The sequence below is a fragment of the Equus przewalskii genome, chromosome 15 (genome assembly GCF_037783145.1).
Source record: "Equus przewalskii isolate Varuska chromosome 15, EquPr2, whole genome shotgun sequence".
Classification (NCBI taxonomy): Eukaryota; Metazoa; Chordata; class Mammalia; order Perissodactyla; family Equidae; genus Equus; species Equus przewalskii.
In genome coordinates, this window is record NC_091845.1 from 43158313 (window position 1) to 43172677 (window position 14365).

Below are 14365 nucleotides of genomic sequence, written 5' to 3' on the forward strand. Positions count from 1 at the left end.
AATTCTCTCATTTCCAGCTGCAGATTCTGCTTCTAAAGTAATCCGACGCAATTGTTGCCGAACCAGGTTCGTTTTTGCCCACCGCCCAGAAAGTCAACACCGAGATGACGAGATTGCAGCAGACACAGGGTTTACTCACAAGGCAGCCATGCGACGAAGCGAGAGCATGAGCCTCAAACCCGCTTCCTCGAAAAGAGGCACTCAGGGATATTTATGGGGTGGGGGCAAGGTGGTCTGAAACGTGGAGAGAGGTGATTGGAGGTGAAGTAATTGATGACCTGCACAAGTAGTCAGACTCCACGCCTCGTCATGGGACCCATGCTCACAAAATGGCGGCGCTAGCACGATCTGAGGGTGGAGGTTTTAGCCTCTTGACGTCAAAAGGTCGCCTATCAGACATCTGCGCGGGCTCAATTGATGAGTTGGTGGTTTCAACGGGCCTGAAGTGGACAAGAGGTTCTAGATCATGAAAAACAGATCAAACACCCATTACTGTGGTGACCCAGGCTCCGGGGAGATGTTGTCTATAGGCGCCTAGCGGGAGTGAGAGGGCATTTTGCCTAAGCAGCCAGTTAACAATGGGTGGGTTAAACAGCTAAAAGCTATAATCAGTAACTGCAAAAAGGAAAAAAACTTTTGGTTCCTAGCTACTTAATCATCAGCGGCTAACTCTCTGCTGTTTCACACTGCCACTTTAAAATCATGGAATTAACCTCACAGTTAAACTTCTGGCGATTTATCCTAAGGAAATATTCACAGGCTAGTCCAAAGATCTGGCTGGGAGATGGTTCATTACAACACTGGGAAGACTGTGGATGGCTGTAAAAACCTAAGGTCCCCAAGAGGGGAGGGGCCAGTCAGCCACCATGAGCCCGTCGTGAAAATCTCTCCCACGGGGACCACCGACCAAACGGGGAACCCTCACAATATCTTGTAAAGTGAACGAAGGGAGAGGCAAAACACCCCCATTTTTGTATTTAAATATAAAATAGTCATAGAAAAAAGCCTGGGAGGAAGGATTGACAACTGTTCATTGGTGGGATGCTGGGTAATTTTTATTTACTTCTTGCTCATTTCCTCCAGGGAACACTGTCCCTTTTGAAATTAAAAGGGGAAGAGGTGAAATTAGGAGGTTTGAGCACAGGCAGTGCTGCTGTGCGCCTCCGGCAGGCTGCCCTCTGCTGTGGGCTGGTTTCCAGCACTGTAACTGACGGAAAGTCCTGTAACATCCCTGAGATGTCCAGACTTTTTGGACAGGAAGGAAAGGTGTGGGTCGGGGGCACTAGGCGGTGGCCTCCCCCTGAAAGCAGATAGTCCGCTGGTCTGGGGCTCAGGTACTGAAGGCATCATGGGAATGCTCAGCGAGGCCAGGAAAAGGCCCCTCAGATTAGGCAAGGAGCCTGCCAGAAGGCAGCCGCCGCTCAGCACCAGCCTAGCCCGCCCTGCCCTCCACGTCAGACTCATGGGGAATGGTTTTCCACCAGTGACCATGTTTTGTGGATGACCTCGGGTGCAGCACCACCATGGTGTTGTTGGAGATGCTTGGATTGGCCCTGGAAACACCCGAGGGGCACAGAGTCTTGACCTTAGCCCCCCTGCTTCGGGGTCAGCCTGCTTCGGGCGTACCTGCTGCCCACTCCGTGCAGCAGCCCTCAGCCCCTCCTCCTTCAAGGCTCCTCGCTAGGCCTCCGGCTCCTGGGGCCCTGCGTGCAGCCCCTCCCCCACCCCGTGCCCTCGCCCCCAGGGCCCCCAGGCCTCCCTGTGCCCTCGGCAGGTCCAGCGGGGAGGACGCTCCCGCCTCCTGCTCTCCAGGCCTTCCACATCACCCCGGGGAGCCCAGGCCTCCGTCTTGCCTCCGCGTGTGAACGCTCCGCGGGTGTCTCTGCCCCGTCCCCGCCCCCATCTGCTGTGTGTCACTGCTGCTCAGCCCTCGCTGGGCTCTGCCTGGGACCGAGAAGCTCGCTTACTGCAGGGCAGCCGGCTCCACCTTGGCTTCTCTCACGGGAAGAGGCGGACTCCACCGCCAACCTCGCCGGCCGTCAGAGGACCTTCTTCACAAACGTCGACCAGGTTGTGTCAAGACCTCCGGGGACTCCCATTGCTCCTGGAACCAAATCCAGCCCCTTTCCGTGGCCTGCACATGGCCCTCCTCACAGCTTCTCCAGCCTGCCCACCCTCCTCCCACCTCCCTGCAGTGACCAGTCTCTGGTCCCCAGAGAGCCGGCTGGTGACAATACCGGTGGCGGATGTTGCCTATTTGGGGACCCTTGCACTTGCTGTGCCCCTGGCCTCCTGCTCTCAGGTCCTCACCTGGTGGTTCCTGCATGGGGTATGGGTCTCAGCGGGGAGGCCTCCTCCCAGGGCAGCCCTGCTGACCCCAGGGGCACCGGCCCCTCCAGACGCTGTTGTCTGCCTGGCCGGAGGGCTCTCTTGTTTTGCTTCCTTCAGTGCTGGTGCCCCTGCCTATCATCTCCTCCTCTTGTTGGCTCACTGTTTTTCTCCCTCTACTAGAACGAGCAGCTCTAGGAGGCCAGGGACTGCTTTCCGCTGGATTCCCAGAGCCTGGGATGGTTCCTGGCACATAATAGGTACTCTACGAATATTTGCTGAGTGATGCAGGGTCATATACGTAGATGTTCAGCAAATGTTTGTGAGAGGAATGCGCATGTACCCAGGGCACGATACAGTCACTGAAGTTGGGGACAGTGAGGTCCTAGTCCACCGGGTGGAGCAGGTGGCCCGCAGCACAGCACAGAGTAGGTGCTTATTTCATCTTGGCTGAAGGCAGTGTTCCCATCGTAATCTCCACCAGCACAGTCGAGGAGGTCCTACGCCTGTTCCTCCCTCGGAGAAGGAGGGCGAGGTGCTCTCCCTTGGGAAGCGGTAGCGTATGTCCTCCTGTAAAGTTGATTGATTTGACCTATTTTTAAAGCTTACGAACTACATTAAACAAGCAAGACACTCGGCCCCCATCATCTCACTCCGTCACAGATCTCACAGATTTCCTGTCAGTTCCCCCGATTGTGCTTGTGCACACAGCTTTACCCATCACCAGCGGGTGAGCCGTTTCCTATTATCTTTGCATCCAAAGTGTGGTGTTTACAATCACTATTACTGGCTTGCCTCCAGCCCACACAGCTATGGTGTCAGCAAACCTCAGCCCTATGATTCATCTCTAGAAATGTCCCAGACCCCTCTAAAGCAGCTGCCCTGCTGAGTCTCTGCTCTCTCTGCTCTGCCAACTCCCCAGCTACCCCCGACCCTGCCCCACTCCTGGCCAAGGAACTGGAGCATCGGAGGTTGGAGAACTCACCACCAGCCAGGCCCCAAGTCAGCCTCCCATTCCATCCTCACTGCACCCCATATTATCCCCACATTACAGATAGGGAAACTGAGGATCTGGGAGGCGAAGTCACTCCTGGCTCGGACTGCTCTAGAAGGGACCCCTCAGGCTCACAACCCACATAGTCCTGCCCCAAGCCTGGTGGGCAGGGCCCCAGGCTTTGCCTGTGCCGAGCTGCAGGTGCAGGCTGTCCCCGGACTGCAGCACCCGGCTGAGCACCAGCCACAGATAACACACCTGTCCTCGTTGGACCACGCGTTTGATGTCTGGAACGCCAACGTGTAGTGAGAAATAGCATTCTCTTTTTTCAGAAAGTCAGCGTGGAGAACCTTCAGCAACAGCATGTGGAAAACAAAAGAAAAGAGAATGCTTATTTCCTGATCGTGTCTTTCTGGCTTCAAAATCTGGTGGTGCAGTGAGGTGGAGTAGGGCAGAGCTGGGTTTGCATCCCTGCTCCCCCTCTCCAAGGCTGTGGGCATCTCCGAGACTCAGTTTCCTCACCTGTAAGAGGGGGGTGCGTGTACCTACCTTGTGGGGTCACGTGGGGATGAGCTGAGACACATGGACGTCAAGGCACTTCCGTGAGTAGCGGTCAGGCACCCCCCTTCTCTGCCAGTCCCCATCCTGCAGAACAGAGCCATGAACAGGGTGGTCTCCAGAAGCAATACAGAAACCACACAGAGCTGCCAGAGAAACAGAGAGGCGTGGGCAAGCCAGGGCGGGGGCAGACAAGGCCTCAGACCCGGGGGGTCAGCCCCGACTGACCGGCTGCAAATCAGACCCCATCCTGAGGTGGAGTTCCCCACCGCCACCCCCACCGAAGAGAAAGCCGGAGTGGAAAGTGGCAGGTTATGCCCTTTCACCCAAATAGAGGAGGAGGCACGAAGGAGCTCCCTTTTCTTTAATGCACATATCTCTTGCTGCTGTTATAATAAAATTTGTTTATGCTGTCCGAGCTTGAGAACCAACCCTCTCCCCTTTATCCAGGGTTCAAGCTCGTGGTCACAGAAGGGAAATGATCCTGATAAGATGCCTTGGGGTAGCTCAGCTGTTATCATCTTACAGAAGTAACAGTGAGGCCTAGAGCATGGGCGTCTGTCCTGGCTGCACACGGGCATCACCCAGGAGCTGTGGAAGCTGCTGATGTCCATCCCCCGAGAGTCTGATTCAGCTGGTCTGGGTGTGGCCTGAGCATCTGTATTTTTAGAGCCCTCAGGTGATTCCAGCGTGCAGCTGAGTTTGAGAACCGCTGGCTCAGAGCGGTTACTGTGAACCAGGCAGAGCCCCACGTTAGAAGGACATCAGAATCACCCTGACTGCTGGGCCCAACCCCAGAGTCTCTGATTCGGTAGGTCTGGAGTGCAGGTTTCCTGATGCTGCTGATGCTGCTGGCCCAGGGCCCACACTTTGAGAACCACTGGATTAAAGCTCCAGGGTGACCTGTGAGGTGAGATGAAGTGAGATGGGTGGGGCTCATCCAACAGGTGAAATCCATTCTGCAGAGTGTGGAAGCCAGCAATGAAAACCCTGACTGCAAATAGGGGGGTGATCACACCCACGCGACAGCACTGCCTTGGGAACTGGGCTGATGATCTGTTTGGAAACAGCATGACATGCTCATGCCTGAGCGGCCGTGGGAGAGGGGTCTGCCAGGTGTGCTCCCGGGAGACAAGCTCCCAGCGCGCCACCTTCCCTCTGAGATGCTCCTCAGGGCCTGCTCCCTCTAGGCTGGGGAGGCTCCTCTGGCAGACAGACCTACCAGCACAAGCAGCTGCCCTTCCCAGGCCCACAACTAGGTGGGGTCAGGAGCTACACTGTCTGGAAGGACTTGAGTATTTTACCAATGGTAAAGCTCCTGCTGTGGGAGCCAGGGCCAACTAAGGAGAGGGATTTAACAGTCCCACCCACTTTCTGACTCATTCCTGCTTCCTCAGGGATGGGGCAGACTGGTGCCCTGGGCAGCCGGCCTGCCCAGCAGGGCCCAGGGATAAGGGCCCAGGCTTTGTGGCAGGAAGCAGGGAGGAGTGGTTCAGAAGTCCAAACCCTAACACAGTCACTCTGGGTCTGAGTCCTGGTTCCATCATTCCTCGCCAGGTGGTAGGGCCTTCGGCAAGCTCCTTCAGTTGCGTCCTCGCCTTCTGAGAATGATCAGCGCAGTCCCTCCCTCATGGGCTGATGTGCGCATTGAGTGCTTGGCACACAGTAGGCACTCAGCAAATGCTGGCTGTCTCTAGTGTCAGGCAGATCTTGCATGTAGCGGGTTGAATGGTGGTCCTCCAAAAGATATGTCTACCCAGAATCTGTGAATGTGACCTTATTTGGAAATAGGGTCTTTGTGGATGTAATTAAGGATCTCGAGATGAGATCATCCTGGATTATCAGGCTAGTCCCTAAATCCAATGACAAATGTCCTTACAAGAGACACACAGAGAGAAGAGGGGGAGCCCTGTGGAGACAGAGGCAGAGATTTCAGGGATGCAGCCACAAGCCCAGGAACACCTGGAGCCTCCAGGAACTGGAGGAGGCAAGGCAGGGTTCTCCCCTGGAGCCGGAGGGATGCGGGCTGGAAGGACCTGGCCCTGCTGACATCTTGATTGTGGACTTCCAGCCTCCAGAACGGTGAGAGAGTGCGTTTCTGTTTATTTAGCCATCCAGTTTGTGGTCATTTGTTATGGACACCCTAGGAAACGAATACAGGGCACATAATCCATGTGTAGGACTAGCATGTCCCCCCCCCCCCCACCTCTCTGGGACACTGCAGGGAGACCAGTGCATCCCCTTGTGGCAGGTCTGGGAGGCCGGAGGGGTCCTGGGCCTTCAGGAAGCCGCACAGGAGCTGTCATTTTTAAGATACCTTTGTATTCTGTGACTACTGCACCCAGATGGGGGTAAAAATGCATAGAAAATGCCGAGTGCTTGTAATTTGATAAATGCTAGGGGACCATCCGGGTCGGGGAGGGAGGGCTGCAAGAGGAGGTGTTGGTGGGGCACAGACTCCTTGTTTTGTGCCACCAGTGGGCGAGTTGGAATTTAAATTCTGAGTATTAAAAACAAAACAAGTCTCTATCACTGATGATTTTCACTATGACTTTTGCCTAGTGGAGTCTGTGGAAAAAGGAAGACACCAGGAAAAGAGAGGCAATCTCCAGGTGGAGATCAGTTTTAGAATTTTAAAAAGCAAAGTTGCGTTTAAACCAAACTAGCGTTAGTTACTAATGAGCTCTTGTGAGGGCATCAGCCTCAGAAGCGGATGATTTTCCAGCCTGTGTGCGTATTTATGAATGGGTCCACTGGGGCTCTCAAAATGACAAGACAGAGGAGCTCAAAAGCACCTGCTTATCACTTGGACTTCAGACACTAAACAGCTGTCTGGTCTTGCAGTATCTCAGCTGCCGCTGGCTTCATTATTATCTTTTTAATCCTGAATCCACAGAGCTAACTGCCCACACACTGTCAGGTGCGCTGGGCTGTCTGAGCCTCCGCCCAAGCTGCGCTGCATGAAAGCAGCCCAGGCTCAGTGGCCAGGACTTCAACCCTGGACTGCCGCAAGATTTCGGACACCCCTCTGCGGGGCCCCTAAACTATGAAAACATCACAGATGCTGGCTGGACCCCTGGGTCACATGCAGATGCCGGCAGGAAAGAGCTCGTTCTCCGATGGGACCGCGTGAAGTCCAGCTGCTGATGAGCTCTGTATTTCTGAGGCCGAGGCTCATCGTGTTCCTAGCTCATGATTTCTGCCAAGAACTGCCGGTTGGGGAGGGCACATCACAGGGACTCCACATGCTCCTGACACATCAGGACCCCTGGGGGATGTCTGGGTAGGATGCTGTTGACCTGTGTTCGGTTTTCCAGATCAGCCGCAGTTTGCAGCTATGGACCGACAGCCTGCCTCTGTTTCCCTCACCTTTCTCCTGGTACACACACCACAGGAGGGCCATTTAATTATTAAATGCAGCCGTCCCTAGAAAGCGGTTGAATTTTCTGGGCTGCTCAATGCACAAATGGTCAGGACAAATGGTGAGAGATTATGTAAATCCATTTCAAAAAAGTTTGAAAAGTCAGGATTTCGTCCTCACCGATTCCTGAGTTTGATGTGTCATTGTGGTTAAATCATATGAAAATACTTTTGTCCCTGTGCGTACAACCCTTTTGGATGAAAGGTCTGGGGGAGAAGACGGGATGACAGAAAAGTGTAAAGTGATGATTACTGAATGGGACACACTGAGTTTATGATGATGGAGAGAAAGCAGAACCCCAGCCCTGAGGGAAGGAGGGCACTGACGATCTTTGCCCCTCAGAGCTGTTCCGGGAAGCTTCCCCTCTTCCTGAGGGAACTGTCGGTGCTGTCTTTCCCAGCTGCTGCGAGCACTTTGAATCCAGACTGACTGCTGAGCCCAGGACCGCACCTGACAGTGCCAACCGAGAGGGCAGAGGCCCAGCACCTGCGCTTGCCCCCAGAACACTTACAGATGTGGTCCATACAGCTGTGGTGAGGCCACAGACAGGCATACTGTTTGGAACTGACTGCCTCAGGCAGCCCCTCCAAAACTGGGGCTGACCTGAATGAGTGGGTCTGGGCTGAGAACGATGGGAGGCCACAGTGGGGCCTGGCAGCCTGCGCTGCCTCGTGTATAGAGCTATAAGCTTCTCTCCTGAAACTGCCAGGGAAGACTCCAGCCCTGATGTCAGTGCTCCTCAAAGTTGGTCCTAGTGGAGGAAACGGACCCTCTTTATGTGGCCCTGGGTTAGATATGATCCTGCCGTGGCTGCCAAGGTGTGGTGCTTGGGAAAGGGCCATTGATTAGAAATAACAAAACCTTGGAACCTTCCATATTGGACCTAGGAATTCAGGAGCCAAGATGAACTGATATAAAAAGGGGGGAAAATGGAGAATGGTACATCTTTGTCTCTTATGTGACCCCAACAATGGGTCACCAAAAACCAGGACCCCGTGACCTCATCCGTGTGTGGTTACCATCAAGATCAGCTCTAGAAGAGCTGGACTAACCTCTACTAACTTGCTGGTGTTCTTTTTGTTTTTTTCCTTCAAGTTAAAAAAGTAAGGGATGCTTGTGATTTTAAATTTTGTTTTATATTTTGAACACATAATGCATCCACATGGTTCACGATTTTAAAAAGTTCTGCCCCCCAGCCACTTTGATGCATCCTTAGTTGGCAGTTGCTGTAAGATCTTTCCGAGATGTTGTAAGCATTGAGAAGAAAATTTGCTATAATTTTCTTTTATTTATACAAGTGGGAGCGTATCGATGGGTTCTATACTTTGAGTCTTTCCATAAAGTAATATATCTTGGGAGATGTTGGAGAGCTTTCCATTTGCATGTGGAGACCTGGACCATTCTTTTTCATAGCTACATAGTATTCCATTGAATGGATGGCCCATAATTTATTTAACTAGCATCCGACCCATATGCATTTGAGCTGCTTTCAGTATTTCACTATTATAATCGGTGCTGCAAAGAACAAGTTTGCACTTGTTCTTTGTATGTGGTTCTTTGCGTGTCCTGTGTGTGGTACATCTGTAGGAAGAATTGAATGCTTTGAAGTGGAAATGTTGGGTCACAGAGCATAAACATTTGTAATTTCGATATTAATGCTCTGCTTTCCACAGGGGCACTTGTAATTTTTTTTTTTTTAATGATGTTAATTCTACTGCAAGGAGCCAGCCTGGTGTGGCAGTAAAAGGCCCAGACCAGGGGCGAGGAGATCCGAGATGGCTCCTTGACACTGCAGTAACCCACTACGTGTCGCTAAAGGCGGCTTCGTTAGGTTCCTCACTGTAACGCAAAGGGACGGAATGATGATGCCCAGGAATGGCAATCGCCTTTGCTGGCTTAAGGGGAGGCAGAGAGCAACCCCAGTCCCTTCGGATAATGAGAATGAGGTCAGCAGCTTTCTGCTGTCCTGAGGCCCAGCGCCTCAGCACTGCATTTTCAGATACAGTAAAACAAACCAAGCCCTGGAGTGCACACGGCACTTGCGGGAAGCCTTGGCTGGACCCTTCCACGCAGGGCTCAGGGATGCGAGGGGGATGCTTTTTCTCTGTACTGGCTTTTGCATCATCAGAATTTAGCACCACATGCATGAATTACTACTTAAAAGTTGAATTCAGATCTTCTTTGTCTCTCCCCCGTCGAATCTACAACTAATTGGACATTCACCGATTAACAAAGGATATCCAGATAGCATCTCAAGATGCCTAAAAGTCTCGTGCTACTACACATCGGAAGGCGGACAGACTTCCCCCTGGGAGGAGGTGGAAATAGGTGAAAACTCTCCAACCCCCGACCCCTGACCCCCAGACAGCCTAGTTCCTGCAGGAGGCTCTCTTCCAGCAGACTCCCTCATAGCACTGCCATACACCAAGGGCAGGAGTGTGCACTCACCAGCGGAGCAACAGTGGAAACAGGTGACAAACCAAGCCCCCCGCGATTACACCTAAGCCCAGGGGGAATCCCCAGGGTCCCGCAACCACCAGCAGGGAAGGCCTCCGCTCGCCATTAGCAGGGAGGCCCTTCCCAGAAGCCAGAGCAAAGAGAAGCTCCTGGTGGGCCTGGCATGGCACGAGACCACAAGCTGCCGCTGGGCTCACGGTCTTCGGCACACGGCTCGGTGCAGGGGGTGCCCGGACTTCCTGTAGACGTGTTTGGGGACATGGTTGGAGCTCCAGCGCCTGGCTCTGCGGTGCGGGGGAAGGCTCCGGAGTCCCGCACCTCCCCAGCAGGGAAAGTCTCTGCTTGCCATTAGTAGGGAGGCCACGCCCAGAATCCAGGACAAAGGGAAGCTCCCAGTGGGCGGATTCCCTGGCATGGCACCAGACCATAAGCTGCTGCTGGGCTCACGGTCTCTGGCGCACAGGTCAGTGCAGGGGGTGCCCAGACTTCCCATGGACGCGCTTGGGGACTGGGTGGAGCTCCAACACCCAGCTCTGCGGCCCAGGGGGGTCGCTCCAGGGTCTCACACCCCCCAGCAGGGAGGGCCTCTGCTTACCATTGGCAGGGAGGCCCCACCCAGCATTCGGAACACCAGGAAGCTCCCTAGAGCAGAATTCCCCACAAGGCAGGAGCTTACAAGCCACCGCCAGGCCCACGGACTCTGGCCATGTCCCAGATGAGGCAAGGGGCTCCCGGAGATCCCGTGAGAGTAGAGTGGGGCAGAGTAGAGCTCTGGTGAAACGGCTACATACCCCAGGGGGGAACTCCAGGTTCCTACAGCAGCCTCAGCGAAAGCCTCTGCACAGCACTAGTGGAGAGGTCCCGACTGGCAATCGCAAGGCGGGAAGGCCCTGGGGCAAAAGCAGCACAGCTAGGTGAGCTAACAACAGACTGCAGAAGATACCCATAGCTCTGCTGGGACCTATAGTGGACAAGTGTGATCTTGTGGGCTCTGTTAGGGACAAATCAGTGATTATAGGTGATCCTGCTCCTGGCTGATGGGAAAGCCCACAACACCGCTGCAGACCACAAGGAGGGAGCACGTCTAAGTGGGCTGCAGCAGTAGGCACCAGCAGCCTGAGGCCCCCTTGTGATTGCCCCCACAACCGACGAGGGACCCCACAGGACCACTGTGACTACGAGGAGGGGTCCAGGCCCAGTCAGTAACAGCTGACAGGGTTCCTGGTTGGTGCAGTCTAAACAGCTGCCCCCGCACCCCCCCCCCGCCCCGCCACAACAGTCACAACAAGAGGAAGCAGCGACTAAACTCTATCTCTATGCGGAGGCACAAATCCACGCCATCAAACAGTATGAAAAAATATATTAAATCTCCAGAACAGAAGGAAAATGATAAGCACTCAGAAAACAATCCCAAAGACAATGAAATCTATAACCTAAATGATGATTTCAAAACTGCCATTATGAAAAAACTCAATGAGTTAAAAGAGAATTCAGATAGACAACTCAATGAGTTCAGGAGCTATGTCACAAAAGAGCTTGACACTATAAAGAAGAACCAATTAGAAATACTGGAGATGAAGAACACAGTGGAGGAGATTAAGAAAAATCTGGACTCTCTAAACAGTAGGGTCGATAATATGGAGGACAGAATTAGCAATTTGGAGGATAGCAATATAGAAATGCTGCAGGCAGAGGAGGAGAGAGAACTAAGACTAAAAAGAAATGAAGAAACTCTCTGAGAATTATCCAACTCAATTAGGAGATGCAACATAAGGATTATAGGTATACCAGAGAGAGAAGAGAAGGAGAAGGGGGCAGAAAGTCTGTTTAAAGAAATAATAGCTGCAAACTTTCCAAACTTGGGAAGAGAGATGGAACTTCATGTGACAGAAGCCAAGAGATCTCCAAACTTTATTAATGCAAGAAGACCAACCCCAAGGCATATAGTAGTGAAACTAGCAAAAGTCAATGACAAAAAGAAAATACTAAGGGCAGCCAGGCAGAAGAAAATAACTTACAAAGGAAACCCCATAAGGCTATCAGCAGATTTCTCAGGAGAGACCTTACAGGCTAGAAGAGATTGGAATGAAATATTCAAAACTCTGAAGGACAAAAACCTGCAGCCAAGAATACTCTACCCAGCAACAATATCCTTCAAATATGATGGAGAAATAAAAACTTTCCCAGATAAACAAAAGTTAAGGGAGTTCATCACCACAAAACCACCTCCTCAAGAATTGCTCAGGAAGAAACTCATTCCTGAAAAATCAAAAAAAGGAAAGGGGTTACAAAATCCAGAACAAAGGAGATAAGCAGAAGGACAATAACACAAAGTAACAGCTCTCCATCAGGACAAAGTGAAAAAGAACCAGACAACAAGTGATAAAATTGCAACAGTAGGCCCCCACGTTTCAATAATCACACTAAACATGAATGGATTGAACTCTCCAATCAAAAGGCACAGAGTGGCAGGATGGATCAAAGAACAAGATCCAACAATATGCTGCCTCCAGGAAACACACCTCAGCCCCAAAGACAAACACAGACTCAAAGTGAAGGGATGGAAGACAATACTCCAAGCTAATAATGAACAAAAGAAAGCAGGTGTTGCCATACTTATATCAGACAAAGTAGACTTCAAAGCAAAACAGATAAAGAAAGACAAAGAGGGGCAGTATATAATGATAAAAGGGATGCTCCACCAAGATGACATAACACTTATAAATATATACACACCTAACACAGGAGCACCAAAATTCGTAAAGAAACTATTAACAAAACTAAAAGGAGACATCAACAGCAATACAATACTAGTAGGGGACCTCAACACCCCATTAACACCAATGGACAGATCATCCAGATGGAAAATCAACAAGGAAATTATAGAATTAAATGAAAAATTAGATCAGATGGACCTAATAGATATATATAGGACACTTCATCCAAAAACAGCAGGTTACACATTCTTCTCAAGCACGCATGGAACATTCTCAAGGATAGACCATATCTTGGGAAACAAAGCAAGCATCAATAAGTTCAAGAGGGTTGAAATAATATCAAGCATGTTTTCTGATCACAATGCTATGAAACTAGAAATCAACTACAAGAATAAAGCTGGGAAAGGGCCAAAAATGTGGAGACTAAACAACATGCTACTGAACAAACAATGGATTATTGAAGAAATTAAAGAAGAAATCAAATATTATCTGGAGACAAATGAAAATGAAAACACACCATACCAAATTATTTGGCATGCAGCAAAGGCAGTCCTAAGAGGGAAATTCATTGCAATACAGGCCCACCTCAATAAGCAAGAAAAATCTTACATAAACAACCTCAAAAGACACCTAACGGAATTAGAAAAAGAAGAACAAACAAAGCCCAAAGTCAGTAGAAGGAGGGAAATAATAAAAATTAGAGCAGAAATAAATGATATTGAAACAAAAAAGACAGTAGAGAGGATCAATGAAACAAAGAGTTGGTTCTTCGAAAAAATTAACAAAATTGACAAACCCTTAGCCAGACTCACTAAAAAAAAAAGAGAGAGGTCTCAAATAAATAAAATTAGAAACAAGAGAGGAGAAATCACAACAGATACCAAAGAAATACAAAGGATCATAAGCGAATACTATGAAAAACTATATGCCAACAAATTGAACAACCTAGAAGAAATGGATAAATTCCTAACCTCATACAACCTCCCCAAACTGAATCAGGAAGAAATAGAGAATCTGAATAGACCAATCACAAGTAAAGAAATAGAAACAGTAATCAAAAACCTCCCCAAAAATAAGAGTCCAGGACCAGACAGCTTCTCTGGAGAATTCTAACAAACATTCAAAGAAGATTTAATACCTATCCTTCTCAAACTGTTCCAGAAAATAGAGGAAGATGGAGCACTCCCTAATACATCCTATGAAGCCAACATCACCCTGATCCCCAAACCTGACAAGGACAACACAAAGAAGGAAAACTACAGGCCAATATCACTGATGTACATAGATGCAAAAATCCTCAACAAAATTTTGGCAAACCGAATACAGCAATATATCAAATAAGATTATACACCATGGGGGCTGGCCCCGTGGCCGAGTGGTTAAGTTCGCGCGCTCCGCTGCAGGCGGCCCAGTGTTTCGTTGGTTCGAGTCCTGGGGACGGACATGGCACTGCTCATCAGACCACGCTGAGGCAGCGTCCCACATGCCACAACTAGAAGAACCCACACCGAAGAATACACAACTATGTACTGGGGGGCTTTGGGGAGAAAAAGGAAAAGAATAAAATCTTTAAAAAAAAAATGTATTAAGATTATACACCATGATCAAGTGGGATTTATACCAGGGACACAGGGATGGTTCAACATCTGCAAGTCAATCAACATGATTCACTACATTAACAAAATGAGAAACAAAAACCACATGATCATCTCAATAGATGCAGAGAAAGCATTCAACAAGATCCAACATCCATTTATGATAAAAACCCTCAATAAAATGGGTATAGAAGGAAAGTACCTCAACATAATAAAGGCTATATAAGACAAACCCACAGCCAACATCATACTCAATGGACAAAAACTGAAACCCATCCCTCTCATAACAGGAACA

General features: G+C 50.3%; 1 long non-coding RNA gene across 2 annotated transcripts; it reads right to left on the reverse strand.

Annotated features, from left to right (window-relative positions):
* Nucleotides 1-113: 113 nt before the first annotated feature.
* Nucleotides 114-10656, reverse strand: LOC103558349 (uncharacterized). Of its 2 annotated transcripts, XR_011527014.1 has the most exons (6): nucleotides 10550-10656; nucleotides 3872-3967; nucleotides 3581-3672; nucleotides 2311-2898; nucleotides 1968-2104; nucleotides 114-459 (listed from the first exon to the last, which is right to left on the reverse strand). It is a non-coding gene; the product is annotated as an uncharacterized lncRNA (long non-coding RNA). The 2 variants fall into 2 exon arrangements; XR_011527015.1 differs by lacking the exon at nucleotides 1968-2104.
* Between the last annotated feature and the right edge of the window lie 3709 nt (nucleotides 10657-14365).